We start from the raw sequence: 20,639 nt of genomic DNA on the forward strand, positions 1-20,639 counted from the left end.
CCAAAGCTACAGAGAGTTACCCTGTCTCAAAACACAAACAAAAAAGTTGGGAACACATTCTCCGGGGAAAATTCAGACATAGGATTCACGAAGAACAGAAAAGACAGTGTGGCAAGGTCTTTAGCAAGGTGGACCAGAGAGTGTTAGAGATAATAGATACATACGTAGAGTTTGGAAGCCCTCAGAAAGAATTTGAATTTGGTTGTCAGAACAATGGGAAGCCATTAGGGAATCTGAAATTATTGGCTGAAAAAAAAAACCATGTTTTTCAGAGCATTAAACTGAATGCCTGGCCCAGTCATTTACGTTAATACTCAAGAATGAAAACTCTGGTAAATTCGCTAAATAGCAGTGCTTTTGTTTTTCTACTCTGTTTACAAAGGGACTAGGGAACTAGAAACCCCAGGCCCCAAGCAAAGCCTGTTCAAAGCAGGCCGAGCAGTCGGCTCGCCTCCGGCAAATTGTTACCTGTGTTGCAAGGTAAGTTGTCAACAACTTTGCAAAATCCCAGCTTGTCCAGGCCTGGCAGCGCACATACCTCTCATTTCAGCACTTGGGAGGCAGAGGCAGACAGATCCCCGAGTTCTAGGGCAAAGGCTACTCAGGCAGATCTCTGAAAACAACAAAACAGAGCAGAAGCCGGAAAAAAAAAACATCACTGCAGCCTACAGATCTCGAATTTGTTTTTCGAGGACTGATCTGTTAATTTCTTATACATATCCTTCTTTTGGAAGGCTGGAAGTTCCTTTTGTGTACAAAAGAATCACTTCGATTTTAGAAACGTTTGGACTCTTAAGAGATTTGTTATTCCCTTTGAGAAATTGCTTCTCCAACATTTCCGTACCACCATAGATTTATACTTTGAGTTTAGAATTGTCTTAAGGTCTGAGCCTTTAGTTGAAAGCCATCCAGATTTTATTTTATTTTATTTTATTTTTGGTCCCAAGTAGGACTTAGTATGGTTATTAACATCTCCTAAGAGCCAAAGCTGGTGTTGTAGGACATAGTTCTTGTAAAATGACCTCTAGCACCTCCTGCAGGTTCAAATTCCAATGTCTTAACTGAGTAAGCCCAGATCTTCATGACTTGACTCTATAGAATTTTTCCAACATTTTTATTATGCTAGTACAAATTTCTGTTGGTTTCACCTGTTTTTTTTTCAAATATTACGTTTGCATTTAGCATTATTTCTGGTTTAGCATTATTTCCACGATTGGAAGCCATGCCATGTAACTCTTTTTTTAAAAATTATTTTTCTCTATCCTTTCAAATCTCAATACTATTCAGGGACCAGCTTAAATACCAGGCCCTGTTGCACCATCTGCTATTGTAAATAGCCTCCTTTCCTTTGAAACTGAAGAGTAGTTCCAAACTTGTCCCATTGGGTCATCTTTACACTTTTGTGATAATCTGGCTGCTGGCTCTGTGAAGGTGACCTGGACCTCATCTGGTTTGCCAGTTGTTAGCATCCCAAGCACTGGGCCCATGATGTCCTTTCTAGTTACTTAATAATGAATAAATGCTGCCCTGTGAATGTTCTCATGTTATGTTAATATAGTGCATCATTTAATACTGCACATCTCTGTGGTATTCTAAAACATTCTATGGGGGAGTTTATTTATGAAGGATAGCTGTTGAGAACATAAACACTGTAGCTAGGCAGCTTGGATTCTGATTTTCTCTAGGATACTTAGTAGCTGAGGGCTGTGGAGTGAGGGAGTAGCATAAACATACCGCAGTTGCCTCATCATTTAAGTAAAGGAAACTAAACTTACCCCTTTTAGTATTTTAAATGAATTGGCTAGACCCACAATTAGTTTGAAAAATTCAGACTTCCAAAGCTCTGGAAAGTGATAAAAATTTCATTGGGTAAGTTAGGAACCAAAACTCAAGTGGTAACAAAATACACTTTGAAAATATCAAAGTCCCTTTTCTCCTTAGTAGTCATCTTTATTTATATTTATTGTAAAATTTATAATAGGCTTATGGAATAGTGCCACAGACCCTCGTGGAGTATTACATAATATACACTAATACAAGTTATGGCCCATCTGAAAAGCTGGACACTTCTGAACTGGGATTCCATCTGGCACTGAGGTTTTGAGATAAGAGACTGTACCCCTTGCCTCCTCACAGGCAAGTGCTTCAAGCACGGCTTTGCACATATTAATAGTAAGCTTTTGCTGTGGGTGCTGGAGATTAGGGAGGTAAATAAATTACTTTATCTTCTCAGTGCCTTGCTCATAATGGTTACCATGTAAATGGTTACCATATGAATACACATTGATGTAGTCACACAACTTTCAATAAGGAGGGCTGGCTGTCTGCTCCTTATATCAGAAGAAAGCAGATAGAGCGGGACGGAAACAGCTGAAACTAGCTCAAACCCTGGTCTCTCGGTACTGGTACTTGGCGCTCCATCTTCTAAGATCATATTTATAGTGTATTTTTGTGCTTCTTTTGCTATTTAAACTGCCTATGGTTTTTTTATGATAAGAGACCCTTTTATGTGTGTGTGGGGGTCAGTTAACATGTATTTGTTCTGATGATGTACTTACTTTTGAAATTAGTAAACACTTATTCCATTCATAATTTATATTAAGAATCTGTATTAAAAACAGAAGGAAGGGATCAGACAAAAGAGACATAATCCCTAGCCTTTAGTAATTCCAAAACCATTCATATTTACTTAGGATCATGAGTGTTCAGTATAATTCTTGATTTTTTATCTTTAAATTTAAATTAATATTAAAATATGCAAAATATAACCTAAGAGTCAACTGTTAACTGACCTTGGTATCCATTACATGGATTTCTTTAATATTACTTCCTTCTCTCATTACCTAATATCTTGGCAGTCATTTTATTCCAACTTGACTATAAACGAAAACCACCTAGTTTTAAATTAAAGATTGTCTTCATCAGTATTTGCCAATCATAATTGGTATATTTTATGCATCCTTTCACTTTTGTGAAGTATCTATAATCCTGTATCTCAGTGGACTTTTTTCTGGAAGTTTTTAGTTAAGATGGCGCCCTTCATGCCATCTTCAAATTCCTATTCTTTTTTCTTTTTGGCTTTATCTGAGACAGGGCTTCTCTGTGCAGCTGCCCTGAATGTCCTTGAACTGCTTCTGTAGCCAAATTTGGCCTTGAATTCAGAAATCCTCCTGCCTCTGCCTCTTGAGTGCTGGGATTATAAAGCATGTGCCACCATAGTTTGGCACCCTGTTATTCTTCAGTTTGGTCTTTTCATTGTGTCCCAGATTTCCTAGATGTTTTGTGTCAGGAATTTTTTATATTTAATGTTTTTTGACTAATATATCTGTGTCTTCTGTTGTTATCTTCTACACCTGATATTCTCTCTTCCATCTCTCATGTTGTGTTGGTGACATTCGTGTCTGTAGTTCTTGTTCGTTTGCCTAGATTTTCCATTTCCAGAATTTCCCATTTGTGATTTCTTTATTGCTTCCTTTTCCATTTTCAGATCTTGATGAGTTTTATTTGTTTCCTTCAACAGCTTTTTTTTTTTTTACTTTCTTTAAGGGATTTATTAATTTCCTCCAATTTTTTGTTTGCTTTTCCCTCAGTTTTTTTTAGTGATTTACTCATTTCTTCTTTAAGAGCCTCTATCATCTTTATAAAGCTGTTTTTAAGGTTTTCTTGTGCTTCAGCTGTATCGGACTATTCAGGACTTGCTATAGTAGGATAGCTGGGTTCTGGTGGTGACATAATGCCTGGCTGTTGTGTTCTTACACTGTTGTCTAAGCATCTGGGTGGGTTAGGGTAATTAGAGGTCTAGGTGCCGATTTCTGAATTTGTCTTTATTGGATGGGTGCTTTTACTCTCGGTTTCTGTTTCCTCTCTGGTATTCTGGCTGGAGTGGCTCCATTCTGTCAATTCATTCAGCTAATATATATATATATACGAAGTATATGTACTACATCCCAGGCATTACTCTAACCTAGTGGTTTTCAACATGTGGGTTATATATCATATCAGATATCCTGCATATCAGATATTTACATTGCAATTCACAACAGTAGCAAAGTTACAGTTAAAAATTGCAACAAAATAATTTTATAGTTGGGAGTCGCAGTAACATGAGAAGCTGTATTTAAGGGTTGAAGCATTGGGAAGCTTAAGAACTGCTGCAGTCTAACCCATACTAACGGAATCACTATTCATTTCTCCTTCCACGACTCCAGGATCCCTCAGATCCCTCAGACTGGAGTGGCTGGACTGAGTAATCAGAGTGGTAATGTGATGGTGTGCCCTCGAGACAGGAAATCAGTCACTTTGTATTTTAAATTTCTTTTGAGGCTTTATTTTTTATTTTATGGGTATGGGTATGGATGTTTTGCCTGCATATATGTTTATGCACCAACTTAGTGCATGGTACCTATAGAGGCCAGAAGAGGGCACTGGGGAGGCAAGAAGGGGGCTTGGGGAGGCCAAAAAGCAGTCACTGAATCATCTGTAATTCCATTACAGGTGATGGTGAGCTTCCATGTGGGTGCTGGGAATTGATTCTGGGCCCTCTAGCCCTGGACCACTGAGCCATCTCTCTAGCTACAGTTTAGATTTCACGAAGCATCTATTTTATGTCAAGAGTCAGAAGATTAACTATTTTTTAATTACATTTTTTCATGGTCTCTCCATGGACAGTTGTAAGTCTGAGATGACCCCTCAACGGTTATTGAGGCCATCTTGTATTGCTAGAATCTTTTATTTAAACATTCATATTTTTCCTTAAATTTCCATTATGACCTGTGGGAAAGGTCACTGGTGTTTTTCTCCGTTGGGCCAAGTTCTTTTAATTCAGTGGTACACACTGTTTGCTCAGGAATGGTTGAAATGTTAAAATGTTTCAGATTCCTAGCATTGGTGGGTAAGAGCTAGACTGACAGTCAGGGCTTTGCCAAGGAACCGGCATCGTCAGAAGAGAGATTCTTAGAACATAGTCATCATGAACTTAAACCTCACAGTGGAGGGGTCAGGGCTTTGCCCTATTATCTGAACACTCGCTGATTGGAGGTTGCCTTTCCAAGTTTAAATTGTCGTTTGTTTACAGTGTGTTAATTGCTGACTACTGGAAGAGTTGAGGCTAGAGCAAAGTTAAGGCAATCCTTAACTTTTTTAGAAAAGTTTTCTATCATTTTAGGTGGTTTTGGAAATAGGACAACAGTGCCTGTTACAGCACAATAGTTTAATTTGCTACTAATGAGAAAGCTTTAAAAGAAAAAAAGGCAAGTGAAAAAACGGGGTTGAAAGTAAATGGGAGAAGTCAAATACTAAATCTTTCAACTGTTTTTCATCATTGCTGTCCCACTTTCATGGTTTGCTCATGCCAGATGCAGTTCCTGGGACCTGCCATTGCTGCACTGTTGTTAGTGCTGAAAGAACATGGGCATGGGGGGGGGAGGGGGGGTGCAGTGATTCAGGCAAAGCCTTTGCCGTCTACAGGCAGGTGCTTTACATTCTATCCGTAAAAGAGGGTAGGGGAATTGTAGTGCTTCTTTGAACCTGCTTTTAAAAACCACACATTAGTAAAGAATAGTTCATTTTGAGCCTTTACTGCTCTACTCTTGGGTATTGCTGAATGAGAAGACAGTACAGTTTAATGGCTTAGGCCCGAAAAATCACACATTTGCCTTGTGCATTTGAGGTAAATTGTTTTCTCTCTCTGAACCTTATTTTTCTCATGTAAAGTATCTGATTTAGTTGAAGTGTTAAATAAGGAATGTAAACCTAGCAGTGGTGGTGCACAGCACTCGGGAGGCATAGGCAGGTGTATCTCTGTGAGTTCGAGGCCAGCCTGGTCTGCACAGAGAGAGTTTCAGGACAGGCCAGGGCTACATGGAGAAACTCAACCACAAAGCGCTTGGTACAGCTCACAGCACACACTCTTTTGTTTGACTTGTTTTTATTTTCTCAAGACAGGTTTTCACTCTGCGGAGTACATGGACCTGAAATTCTTGCTATAGTCCTCGCTGTCCTTAAACTTGGGGACAGTCCTCTCGCCTCAGCCTCCTGAATGCTGTGGTTTTAGACATATACCACCTTGCCTGGTTAGCTATTATATTACTGTTAACTCTTTTCCAAGATTAGTGGCTGAATTAGTTGAAAATGTGGCCAAACACAGATGCATTGCAGTTCGTACATGGAACAGAAATGTGAGAGATTTGTGTGTCTTTGTGTAAATCCTAGCTAAAATACCATTTTAATATATTTACAATAGCATTTTTACTGACAGATAGGAAGCTCATGCTAAATGTATTATACTTTAAGTATGTGTCACTGTTTTCTTTTTTATTTATTTATTTTTTAAAGAGACAGAAGAAACTATTTATTTGTGGCCAGAAACCCAAGGTAATGCTTTGGAAAGGTCCAGCCCTTCTTGTGCACATTCTTACAGCTTTAATGAGTCGGGTAATTAGTGGGTGGTCTGTGAGCACCATGCCCACCAAAGGAATTTCTGTCACCAGCATGTTTGTAGAAATAGAATGAGCATCTCTGCAGATCGGTGTTTTGCAGGCAGCAATAGAAGCAGCAACAGAACTCTTTGATTTTCTTCAGTTTTGAAGGTTCCATTGTCATTCTTTGTTTTTTAGTCTTTATACTGATATTTTGAAAATTTAAAACAATGGCTTTTATTATGATATTTTTGTGCACGTATGTCACTGTAATGTGATTGTATTGTGTTCATATTTATCTTATATTATCGTCTCTTATCTGTCCTTCCCTTTCTTGCTGGTCTCCTTCCTCTTTCCAAATGGTCCCTACTTTTGATTTTATGATGTATTAAGTCTAAGTCTCATATGTGAGACAGAATATGTGACATTTATTTTTTCCCCAATTACTCTTTCTTGTTCCCTCTTCCCTTCCTTTAGAACAGTGCTTCCCTTTTCCAGCCTTTTTACTTTTGTGTGTGTTTTCACATAAGAGAATAAATGAGACGTTTTGGTTTATTTTCCTTTATGTGTATGCTTGTCTCTACATGTAAGTATGTGCATGTATATGCGGGTGCCTACAGAGATCAGAAGAGTGTCTAGCTAGGTTCCTGGAACGGGAGTTTCTGGAAGTTGTGACTCCTCCAGTTTGAGTGCTAGGAATGGAACTGTCTTTTGGAAAAGGAGCAAATGTTCTTAACCACTAAGCAGCCTTTCCAGCTCCCATGGCATACTTAAGATGGTCACTTCAAGTTCCATCTGTTTTTCTTATTAATCACATAATTTCATCCTTCCTTGTGGTGGACTAAAACTCCATTGTGTATATATGCTACCATTTTTTTTCTTACAAAGATTTTAAGTGTGTGTGGTGCGTTAGAGTTACAGGTGGTAGTGAGCTGCCAAATACGGATTTTGGGAAATGAACTTGGATCCTCTGTGAGAGAGGAATGTGTTTTTAGCTGTCGAGCCATCTTTTTAGCTCCCCGTTACCCCCATTTTGGACTGATTTTTATTGGCACATATTCATTGCCTATCGTTATGTGTGATGCCCTAGGTTTTTATTTCCATCACTGCAAAATAAAAGTAATTTTGGAAAAATTAGTTTTATTATACTCTTAGAGAAGAGTAGTTTAAATGTTAAAAAAGGTAATGCCTTTTATCATAGATCATCCTTTGTTTCTGTTAAGAAGAGTTTATTGGCATTGCAAGGGGTCAGTGCGCTGGAAAGTAGACAGAATGCTACCTGTAACAGCATTTTTATTTTGAAGTATAGTTAGTTATCCTTATTTTATTTATCCCTGCAGAATCTATACGGTGAGGTTGAGTAACTTGCTGTGAGGCACAGCTAAGAGTTGAGTATCTCTCATTTCTAAGCTAGAACTAATGCACTAATGATATAAGAAACTGTCTAATGTCGTGAGATGAGATATTTGTACACTGTGTGAAGGTGTATCGCTGGCATTGATATAATAAAAAGCTGGAGGCCCAATAGCTAGGTAGGAGGGATAGGTGGGATTTCCAGGGAGAGAAAGGGAGAGGAGGAGAAAGCAAGGCACGCAGAAGATGCCAGAAGATCCAGAGAAGAAACAAGGTGCGAGATGGAAAGAGAGGTAATGTCCCCTGATGGAACATAGATTAACAAAAATGAGTAATCTAAGTTGTAAGAGCTAGTTGAAACAAATCTAAGCTAAAGACCAAGCTTTCATAATTAATAAGAAGTCTCTGTGTTATTATTTGGGGTAGGTGGCAGAAAAAGAAAATCCATCTACACTTTAGCCCAAAGGATCTTTTATCAATAAAGTGAAAGTGAAGGAACAATAATAGAAATACCAGGCATTATTTTTGTTTGTTTGTTTGTTTGATTGGCTTTTGAGACAGGGTTTTTTCTGTAGCTTTGGAGCCTGTCCTGGAACTAGCTCTGTAGACCAGGCTGGCCTTGAACTCACCAAGATCCACCTGCCTCTGCCACCCGAGTGCTGGGATTAAAGGAGTGCACCAGCACTGCCTGGCCAGATACCAGCCACCATTCTATACACGTAAACTTTCTTATACAATTTGTTATTTATTAAAATGAGTTATGGATAGACTAAGAGGATTTCCAAGTGCCTCTTGGCATCATACAGGTACAATATCCATTTAAACATCAATGAACAGGCATTTGTTTAACAATGATTTGTAGAGCACTAGCGGAGATTAAAATGCATCCACTATCTGGAAATAGCTTACAGGCTAACCAGGGACTGAGAACATGAAATAATTTGAGAATTCGATGCCAACCAATGCTAATGATAATGTAAATCACTGAATTGTTCCAATGTGCATAATGAGCCTGACATTATTCCAAGTACTTTCTATACATTTGTACACTTAATTTAAACCATAGCAGTGTAATGAGGTAGGGGCTGTTGTTCTGTTGGCGGAGGCTGCCTGTTTGTCTCCTGGCCACCCAGACCAGAAATAATCACACAGAAACTATATTAATTACAGCACTGTTTGGCCAATAGCTTAAGCAAACTTCTAGCTAGCTCTTACATCTTAAATTAGCCCATTTCTATTATTCCGTGTATCACCACGAGGTCATGGCCTGCCGACAATGTTTCCACAGGTTCTGGTGGACATTTTTCTCCTTCGACAGCTATATGGCATCTCTTTGATTCTGCCTTCTCTCTCTCTACATCTCTGTTTGGATTTTCTGCCTGGCTTTACTCTATTAAGCCATTGCCCAAAAGAAGCTTCTTTATTAACCAATGGCAATAAAACATATTCACAGCATACAGAGGGCAATCCTGCATCATTGTCCCCTTTAATAGGTGAGGAAATTGAGGCATTAAAAAGTTTAGATAAATTTTTCAAAGTATTATTTTTAACAAATAGAACAGTTAGCCATAAAATCCATGCAATCTATTTTATTTATTTATTTTTAATTTTTTTTTTTTGGTTTTTCGAGACAGGGTTTCTCTGTGGTTTTGGAGCCTGTCCTGGAACTAGCTCTTGTAGACCAGGCTGGTCTCGAACTCACAGAAATCCACCTGCCTCTGCCTCCCAAGTGCTGGGATTAAAGGCTTACGCCACCACCATCCGGCCCATGCAATCTATTTTTAAGGCCCATTTCCTTTCTCTCTATGAAAGAAGACATGTAGGAGAGTGGGATAGCTAAGAAAGCATATAAGAAATTACATTTTGCAAAAATGCAGAAGAGTGATCAGAGGAGAGGCAAGAACTTTTATGTATTTATTTTTATTAATGAAATTTTTTATTATTTTACATCCTGATCGCAGTTTCTCCTCTTCTCCCGTTCCCTCTCCCTTCCACTCTGCACCCCCATTTACTCCTCCATCTCCATTCAGAAAAGAGCAGGCATCTTCTGGGAGTCAGCAAAGCATGGCACATCAAGTTGAACTAGGACAGAGTTCCTCCCCCTGTATCAGGGCTGGGCAAGGTATCCCACCATAGGGAATAGGTTCCAAAAGAGGCAGCTCAAGTGCCAGGGACAGGTCCTGATCCCACTTCTAGGAGCCCCACAAAGAGACCAAGCTATACAACTATCTTATATGCAGAGGGCCTATGTAGGTCCAATGCAGGCTCCCTAGCTGTTGGTCCAGGATCTGTGAGCTTCTATGAACCTGTTGTTGTTTTTATGGGTTCCCTTGTGAAGACTGGGATCCCCTCCAACATCCCCCCCCAGCTCGTGAAATCCCTCCTCCCTCTCTTTAACGGGACTCCCAGAGCTTGCCTAATGCTTGCCTGTGGATCTCTACATCTGGCTCCATCTCTTCAGTTACTGGATGAAGGCTCTCTGATGACAATTAGGGTAGTCACCAATCTGATTACAGGAGATGACCAGTTCAGGCACGATCTCCACTACTGCTAGGAATCTTAGCTGGGGTCATCCTTTTGGATTGCTGAGAGTTTTTTTTTTTAAACACATATGAGTATTTTCATGGTGGTACACTTAGAAGCCAGAAGAGATTTTCTTCAGATGGTTATGAGCTGCCTTGTAGGGCTGAGATTTGAATCAGGGTCCTTTGGAAGAAAAACAAATGCTCTTATCTGCTGAGCCATCCATGTAGTCCTGTGGCAAAAGATGTTGTTAAGATGTTGTTTTTGAATAGCGTCTTATTGAAAAGTGAGTAAACACATCTTAATATTTTAGTACCCAAAGTTTTGAATGTATTAGCATGAGTGTCTGTTCACGTGTGTGCATATTTTTAATGAGGGAAAATTGAGATGGCAAGTCTTTCATAAAGAGTCAGAAATCTGTTTTGTGGTGTCTGACTTTACGGCCTTATGTTCCTTTTTTAAGATTTATTTTTATTATTTATTTAAGCATTTGTACACATATGTGCAGGTGCCTGAAGGGGCCAGAAGAAGATGTCAGATCTCTTGGAGCTGGAGTTACTGATGGTTATGAGTCATGTGATGTGGGTGCTGAGAAAGAACTAGGGTCCTTCGCAAGAACAGCAAGTGTTCCTAACTACTGAGCAATCTCTCCAGCTCCAAATCCTGTTCTTAAAAATAGTATAATCAACCAGGTGTGGTGGTGCATGCCTTTAGTCCCAGCTCTGGAGAGACAGAGGTAGGTGGATCTCTGAGCTTGAGGCCAACCTTATCTACAGAGTGAGTTCTAGGACAACCAGGGATATGTAGAGAAACCCCGTGTCCAAAAAAACAAAACCAAAAAACATAATTGATACCCTGTATAAAGTTTATCTATTTGAGTTATACAATTCCGTGGTTTGAGCTGGCCTCAAACTCACAAAGGTCTGTCTGTTTCTTTTTCTGCCTACTAAGTACTGGGATTCAAGGCATGAGGCACCATGCCCAGCTATTCACTTTACAACCAATTTTGGAATGTTTCACCTCCCCTCAAATAGAGAAACAAGTGTTTTGAAACAAAGGCGGCATGGGCAGGATGGAAGTAGATTGTCTGTTTGTTCTGCTGCTTTACCTATGAAAATACCCAGACTTATTCTCCCAGTGTAACTCATATCTTCATGGGACCCCTTTCCCCTCCACAGTCTAGTTCCAAGCTTCTGCCAAAACACTTCCAATTTTGTTTTGGACATTGATTAGTCATTCAATTGATTATTTGGTTTTTGTTGCTGCTCAATTTGATTCTATAATTGTTTGCCATTGAATTGTGATACTAGTACTAAAGAGATGTAAGTCAGACTTGCGTTTAAAGACAAAACTGCTAATCCTACTGGTGTGAATTGCTGTCTTCTGTTGTGTGCATTCTTTATAATAAAAAATAATTAGAAATAGCTGAGAAATGTTACGGGTAAACACTGATATTTTAAAATATTTTAAATGTTATGCCTGATAATAGATTAATTGTAGAGAGTTTGTTAATATAAAAGAACACTATACATGATTTTGGCTGGTGGATAGTATTGGGGTCATGTGCCATGAAAAATGTCTAATACAGTGGTTATTGTGATGTTGTTGTATACAGCTACTATGAAAGAATTGCAATTTTTGAAAATTTTTGGTCACTTGCTTTTTAGTCACTGAGGCTTCAGAAGAACTCTGGTTAGCATTAGAATCAAGTGCTGCCTTCCACTTCAGTACAGTTGCCACCCCAGACAAGGGTGTTGGAGGAGGGGGTCTACTCCCAGGCTTTTGTTAAGTGTTACTTTTCAGGGAGGGGATTGCTAGCTGTCCTATGTAAGTTTGGAGTTAATTTTAGCTTGGTCTCTTTTGCTTTGTTTTATTTTACCTATTTTTTTTTATTTTATCGACTTTGACTTTTCAAAATGATTTTTGAAATGTTACCGTACTTGCTTAGTTTATGCTCACTGTATTACTTGGGTGGAATTTCTACTCAAGGGACAGTTGATGTTAAACTCACCAGATTCTCAAAAGAATTTGCTGTGCATGTCAAGTCCAGCTTTCATTTGCTTTAGTGTGTTGTCTTCTTTGCCCTGCGCAGCAGAGGCATGTGCTCAAGAGTTGGGGAGAGAACAGGATCCCACACGATGACACTGCTTTTGCCAGGAGAAGGAAGCCAGCTGCAGCGTTCTTTAAATAGATCAGAGATTTGTAACTTGCCACGACCCCGTTGGGGGTCGCATGACCCTTTCACAGGGATCACCTATGACCACCACCAGAAAACACAGGTATTTACATCATGATTCAGAACAGTAGCAAATTGCAGTTATGAAGGAGCAATGAACTAATTTAATGGTGGGGTTCACCAAAGCATGAGGGACTGTGTTAAAGGGTTGCAGCATTAGGGAGGTTGAGAACCACTGAACTAGATGGAAACCCAGCCTTATTACCTAGGTGTTTGGTATCACATGGGGTGAAGGAATAAAGAGGTATTGTTGGGTAGATTCGGGGAGGAGGCGGATGATTTTTGATTTATAATGGTTGTGGTGTGTGTGTATTGCTGCCTTTATTATATCTAACATTTGTTCATTAAGCCTTTATGCTATTGGGGTATATGGAAATAGGTTAGACATCCGTTCATTTGAAACAAGCCAAAATTGGGCTTTTTGAATGAGAGAGTATCATACATATTGTTTAACAACAAGAATTTAGAGTAATGTGAATATTGAATTTTCTATGACTTTAAATATTTATTGGTTTTAAAAAGTGCCCATTCCAGTATTCTCATTAACTCATGCTTCAAATGGTCTGATTTTCTGCTTAAAGTGGTGCTTAAACCAGTTTGTTAAGTGGTTGAGAAGGACCCCTCGTGTGGCTTCAGTCCATCTACTGTTTTACAGATAGATGTGCTCTCTCTTCAGATAATGACTCTCTGGCTTTAATTAGCCTGAATGTACAGTGCAGGTGGCACTTTATGTCTCTGGGAGGGAATGAAGTATTTTATATAAATTCACTCAACAAATATTACTGAGTTCTCTGACTTAAGTGCCGGGCTACAGAAGTCACTAAGCCCAACTCCTGTGTTTATCTTCCGAACCAATGACAATATTCATGTTTGCTTGCTCTTTCTTCTGTCGGAGCATTCTATCCAACAGCCTGGGGAAAGGCAGAAGCATCCACCTTCCTTGGGTTGCTTACACACAGTCCTTTCACAGCTGTCTCTCTGGCCATTTTAGACCTACGGTGACATCTAGCTTCAAGGGAAGCCGAAACCCTGTTGTTCTTTCCTACTGGAAGAACATGGAGTGGAGGCTGGCCAGCAGTGTCTGATCACATTTCCCTAACCTAGCCCCTGAATCATTGGTCACTTTTGTGACTTATTTGAAGATGCCATCTCTCTAACATTGGCCACCTGTTTGCTTGTTTCTGTGGCATGCATTTGTTGGAGGTATCACCATTGCTTTGAACCTGAAGCAATGGCAAATGCTGAGGCAGCTGAAGGGCGCTGCAGCGAGCGCAGCTTACCTTATGGCAGCCAGGAAGCAAGAAGAGAGAGAAGGGGGGCAAGATGTAGTCCCCCGCAGCATATCAGAAGAACCCACTTCTTCCACCTCTTCTGCTTTCTAAGTTTCCATCACTTCCCAGTAGCCCACCCGATTATGAGCTCGTCAGTGGGTTAGCCCAGGTATAAGTCAGAGTTCTCACGATCCAGTTAATTCTTCAAAGCCAGACATCTGGATGTTGCTGTATTCCAAAGCAAGCATTGGCCCATGAGCTTTTGGGGACACCTCAAACTCAAGCTATAATAGGCTTTCTGATTTCTCTTCTGGTTGTCCCTTTAACTTCTTCCTCACCGCCACTAATGTTGCAGTCTAACTTGGAGCCTTACTCGGCCTCCTTGTACTTCCTCAAACTGGCCATGCTCTCTTAGCCTGGCTAATTTGCACTTGTTTCTCTTCTGGAATGCTGACCATTTCCTGTCACTCAGAGTTCAGTTTAGATGACATCTCTTCTGGGAAGATTTCCTTGAATTTCTTCTACTTCACAATTCCAGCCTGGGCTTTCTTTCACATATTCGTATAGCATCGTTTGTTGTCCTCCATAGCAGTTTTTATTACTATTTTTGCTTCTCTGTAGTTGCCGCTGCCTTGTGAATGCACTGAGGTGAAAAAGCCAGTCAGTTGGTCTGTTGACTGCTATGGTACCTGCTTAATGTTTGCTAACTGGGGAAAACAATGAGTGAATACTTTGCATACTTTGTTGAGTCCAAACTGACAGTTTATCCCTTTTCCTCTTAAAATTTCAAGTAATACCAGTGTTCCAGTAGCCAGGACTGCATAATTTTATGTTAGGTATGGTTAAAATCAGATATGTTAACGTAAGTGCCATGTTATAAGAGATATAAGAGGTGGATGTATAAAATTTTAGAATTAAAAGCTTCCCCAGGGATCCCTTAGTATCGTCCCTCTAATTTTAGAAAGATGAATAATCCATGGAAAAGAGAACGAGAGAGTTCAAATGGTTCTTTCTCTTTAAGGAATTTGCAGTGTCATAGAATAAATCTTATTTATAGACATGAAAAAGACAATTGACAATTAGGTGCCAAAGGTGTAGAAAAGGTTTGCATGAAAGGCTTGATTTAACCAAAGAATTAAGTTGTGGAATGAGCCTTGATAGGAGTTCAAATTTTGAAATGAATGTTCCAGGTGTGCGGAGTGTCTAAAGGTAGGAAGATGGAAATGTACGGGAGCATCAGGGAAACATGTTCCTTTGACAGGTTTTGAGTAGTTAGAGGGAAAGCAGAAAATTGGAACCAGAAAGTAGAGGCGCTTGGCTAAGAAGCTACTGGGGGAAACCATGGGCAGTTTCTAATTAGATAATTGATTTAGTGAAAATAGATTTTTATGTTTTAGTTGACTGACATGTGGGCAGAGTTTAGGCAGAATGGGTCATGAAACTGGCACAATGTCTAATAGGCCTATTTAAAGATTAGCGACTTAATGGGTTTTTGTTGTTTTGCTTAAAGGCAAAACATGATATATCAACAATTCCCAAGATAATTAACATAAGAATGTCAGAATTTTTCTTAATGGAAAAAATAAGCTCAAGCCTCAAATTTGTAATATTAGTAATGTGCATGCATTAGTCATGACATGCTATAGATAATTGCATAAACTCTCACGTTATGCCAATCAAGTGTAAACATCCCTGAAGTAACTGAGAACATGGTAGCAGCTGCAGCGTTAGTCTGAGCTATTTTACCAGTTACCTTGAGTAGACAAAGGAACATGAAGCATGAACTTCCTTTGAACATGAAGCATTTGGAGGCCGTTTTAAGAATTTTTTTTTTTTTGATTTTTGAGACAGGGTTTCTCCGTAGCTTTTTTGGTTCCTGTCCTGGAACTAGCTCTTCTAGACCAGGCTGGCCTCAAACTCACAGAGTTCCGCCTGCCTCTGCCTCCCGAGTGCTGGGATTAAAGCATGTGCCACCACCGCCCAGATAAGAATGGTTTTATAGCAAACTAATAGAATGTATTATTATACGAGCTGAGTTCTGCAATATATTATAGTTCCTCTGAAACTGAAAAACATGTGGGAGAACCCTGAATTCTGACCTTGTACGAACTAACAAAAATGTAGACATATTGTGAAATATATTATATATAATATAAATATTATACAGAATTTGCCTTGTTAGTGATGAGTACATTTTTTTGTATAGGGTCTCATGTATCATGTTGGCCTTGAACTCGCTGTGTAGTGAAGGGTGACTAAACTCTTGAGTTTTCTGCTTTTGCCTCTGCAGTGCTAGATGCAAGAGTTAGCCTATTCCCTGCATGATACATTTTATTTTTTAAAAAAGATTTATTTATTGATTATGTGTACAGTGTTCTGTCTGCATGTATGACTGCTGGCCAGAAGAGGGCGCCAGATCTCATTACAGATGGCTGTGAGCCACCATGTGGTTGCTTGTAATTGAACTCAGGACCTCTGGAAAAACAGCTAGTGCTCTCTGCCACTAAGCCATCTCTCAACCCCCGCATGATACATTTCTTTAAGGGAACAAGTATATGTTTCTGGAGGAGAGACTTGGATGATTTTGGCTTTGATTTGTGAAAATCCAAGTTTACAGCTCATTTTTATCCCCCCCCTTTTTTTAAGATTGCAAAAAAATTAATACTAGCTTTTTAAAAAAAATCTCTATGGCAGTGGTAGCGCACGTCTTTAATCCCAGCACTCGGGAGGCAGAGGCAGGTAGTTCGAGGCCAGCCTGGTCTACAAGAGCTAGTTCCAGGACAGGCCCCAAAGCTACAGAAAAACCCTGTCTCGAAAAACAAACAAACAAACAAACAAACAAAAAACAAAAACAAATAAAAAAAATCTCTATGTGAACAGTTTGTATCCTTTCTTTTTCACCTAAGAATTGCAAAGAACATTTGCCTTACGTGAATGTTCACTTATGTGCTATTGGTTTCAGACTGTCATATTTTTAAAATAAGATAATTTTATTTATTATGTATGTGTGTGTGCCTGAGTTATGTACATCTACCCAGTAGATGCATGTGTCCGCAGAGCCAGAAAAATGAATTGGATCACCTGGAGCTGGAGTTGCCAGTCACTGAGAGCTACCATGAGGATGCTGGGAACCAAAGCTTCCTTGTAAGGAAGCAAGTGCTCTTAATTGCTGAGCCAGCTCTCCAAACCAGAGACTGGCATATTTTAAAAATCTCTTTGAGAAAACCTATATCAAATGAGTTTAGATGGCATGTAGATAAATCTTTTCTATACTGTCTTTAGACTTTAACACACTTTAATCAACTTTGTGTATGCTTTTGAAAATTAAATGCATTTTACTTTCAAAGTAAAAAAAAATTCTCTTTGATTCTCTTTTTTTACTACTCTAAGATTTAGTAAACTTTACCCCATAATATACTTCTTATTTTTGCACACCAACATAAAAATCTTTAACAAACATTTTTCTTTTTGGTGTGTATGTATTTGGCATATGTTCATGTTTGAGGGGTTTGTGTGCATTGCATGTGTGTGCAGGTGTGGAGGCCACAGGTCAACATTGGGTATCTTCTTTCTCTTGCACTTATTTATGTGTCTGTTATATGTCTATGTGTGTTTTGCCCACATGTACATGTGTGCACCATGTGTAAGTAGTACCCACAGAGGCTAGAAGAGAGCATTGGATCCCTTGGAACTGGAGTTAGAGGCAGCTGTGTGCTTCCATAGGGGTCTCAGAATCAAACCTGTATAACCAAGGATGAACTTGAACATCTGATTCCCATCTTTCTGAGGAATGGCCATACTTGTTTCCATACTGTCTGTACAATTTCCCACTCCCACCAGCAGTGGAGGAATGTTCCCCTTGCTTCACATCCTCTCCAACATGAGCCATCTCTTGTATTATTGACCTTAGCCATTCTGACAAGATATAAGATGGAATCTCAAAGTAGTTTTGATTTGCATTTCCTTGATGGCTAAGGATGTTGACCATTTCCTTATGTGGCTTTTAGCCATTTGGGTTTCTTCTTTTGAGAATTCTCTGTTTAGATCTGTACCCCATTTTTAAATTGGGCTATGTTTTCTGATATCTTTTTTTTGAATTCTTTATGTATTTTGGATATTAGTCCTCTACCGAATGTGTAGTTGGTAAAAATATTTCCTCATTCTGCAGGCGGCGTTTTGTCCTTTTGACGGTGTCCTTTGCCTTACAAAAGATGTCCATAGGTGTGTGGATTTGTGGCTTGACCTTCAATTTAATTCCATTGACCACTGTGTCTGTTTTTGTGCTAATACTATGCTGTTCTTAGTCCTACAGCTCTGTAGTACAACTTGAAATTGGAGATGGTGATATCTTCAGCAGTTATTATTCAGCTATCTCGTGTGTGTGTGTGTGTGTGTGTTTCCATATGAAGATGAAAATTGTCCTTTCAAGAGCTCTGAAGAACTGTTGGAATTTTGATGGGGATTGCATTGAAGTTGTATATTGCTTTGGTAGAATAGCAATTTTTACTATATTAATCCTACCACTCCATGAGCATGGGAGATCTTTCGATCTTCTGATATCTTCTTCAATTTCTTTCTTCAGAGACTTGATTTTTTTATCATATAAGTCTATCACTTGCTTTATTAAAGTTACTTCAAGATATTTTATATTATTTGAAGCTATTAGGAAAGGTGTTGTTTCCCTTATTTCTTTCTCAGTCCATTTATCATTTGTATATAGGAGGGGTACTTATTTTTTGCCCCATTACTAAAGGTGTTTATCAGCTGTAGGAGTTCCTTGGTAGAATTCTGGGGGTATGATGTTATATTATCTGCAAATAAAGATACTTTAATTTCTTCCTTTCCAATTTGTATCCCTTTGATTTCCTTTTGTTGTCTTATTGCTCTAGCTAAGACTTCAAGTACTATATTGAATAGATAGGGAAAGAGTGGACTGCCTTGTATTGTTCCTGATTTCAGTGGGATTGGCTGTGTTTCTCTCCATTTAATTTGATGTTGACTATAGGGTTACTGTAAATTGCTTTTATTATGTTGAGGTAGTCCTTTGTATCCCTAATCTCTCCAGGACTTTTATTATGAAGGAGTGTTGGATTTTATCAAAGGCCTTTTATGCATTTAATAATAAAATCATGTGGTTTTTGTCTTTTAGTTTGTTTATATGGTGAATTATCTTTATGTATGTTGAACTGTCCTTGAATCTCTGGGATGAAACCTGCTTATGGTTGATGATCATTTTGATGTGTTCTTGGATTTGGATTGCAAGTATTTTATTGATAATTTTTGCATCTATGTCCACAAGGGAAATTGGTCTGTAATTTTCTTTTTACTGGGTCTTTATGTGGTTTGGGTATCAGGGTAACTGTGGCTTCATAAAATGAATTGGGCAATGTTACTTCCATTTTTTTTGTGGAATAATTTGAGGACTATGGACATTAGCTCTTGTTTGAAAGTCTGGTAGAATTCTGTGCCAAAACCATCTGGCCCTGGGGTATTTTTGGTTAGGAAGCATTTAATGATTGTTTCTATTTCACTAGGGTTTATAGGTCTGTTTAAGTTACTTATCTGATCTTGATTTCACTTCAGTAAGTTAAATGTGTGGAGCAAATTCTTTTAGATTTTCATTTTTTGATCATTCATTTCTTTTAGATTTTTCAATTTGGAGGAGTACAGGTTTTTAAAGTATGGCCTTATGATTTTCTGGATTTCCTTGGTATCTGTTGTTATGTCCCCTTTTCATTTCTAATTTTGTTGATTTGGATGTTTTCTCTCTGCTTTTTAGTTTATTTTGAGAATGGTTTATCAATTTTACTGATGTCTTTCACTTTGTTTCATTGTTTCTTTGTATTTTTTCCTATTTTATTGATTTCAAGGCCGAGTTTGATTATTTCTTGACGCGATTTCCTCCTTTTTCTTCTTTCCCTAATTTTTCTTCCTTCTTTCTTCCTTTGTCGTTGTTCTAGAGCTTTCAGGTGTGCTGATAAGTTACTAGTATGAAAATTCTAGAATTCTTTATGTAGGTACTTAGTGGTAATTGTTCCCCATGAGTTTGTGCATACTGTGTCTTCATTTTCATTCATTTCTAGAAAGTCCTTCATTTCTTTCTTAATTTCTGTCTTATCCCTTTCTTCTTTCAGGAGAAAGTTGTTCTGTTTCTGTGAGTTTATAAAGCTTTCTGTTGTTTCTTTTGTTGTTGGTATACAGCTTTAATTTCTGTTGGTCAGATTAGATGCAGGGTGTTATTTTAATCTCTTATATTTCAATCTCTTATATCTGTTGAGACTTATTTTGTGTCTGAGTATGTGGTTAATTTTAGAACTTTCCATGAGATATATGGCGTATGAGAAGGAGGTTTATTTTGTGTTTGAGAGAAATGTCCTGTAAATATATGTTAGGTCCATTTGGTTCATGTCACCAGTTAGCTCCAGCATTTCTCTATTTTTTTCTTGGTTTGGATGACCTGTGTATTGGTAAGAGTGGGATACTAAAATTACCTATTATTATTGTGTGAGAATCGATATGTATGCAGCCTGTGGCTTCTCAGGGAGTGCCTTCTGGAGATCAGGGCTGCGATAAAGCAAGGAGGGGAAGGATGTTAGGAGGGGAAGATCTGCCTGAGCCACTGAAGATGGAGGCAGAGGCAGGATAGGAAGCCTCAGTAGGTGTTCTGTTTCAGAGCTGGGCATGAAACAGGGCAGTGGATGTGTAGGAATGGAGGCAGGCATGAAGGCCAACAGTTAGTTAGCCTATCTGCTTCTCTGCTCAGAGGCTAGTTTCATTAAAAAACAAAACAAAAAACCTGAGAAGGCACATGAGAAAAGCTTACTAGAAAACTAAGAATGA

The 20,639-nt window shown here is 38.8% G+C and overlaps 1 protein-coding gene across 4 annotated transcripts in view; it reads left to right on the top strand.

The window, feature by feature from the left end:
• Klhl13 (kelch like family member 13) overlaps window positions 1-20,639 on the top strand; it is a 171,700-nt gene that overhangs the window by 3,971 nt on the left and 147,090 nt on the right. The gene's annotated exons all lie outside the window — the stretch shown is intronic.

Source organism: Microtus ochrogaster, unplaced genomic scaffold, assembly GCF_000317375.1.
Source record: "Microtus ochrogaster isolate Prairie Vole_2 unplaced genomic scaffold, MicOch1.0 UNK42, whole genome shotgun sequence".
Lineage (NCBI taxonomy): Eukaryota > Metazoa > Chordata > Mammalia > Rodentia > Cricetidae > Microtus > Microtus ochrogaster.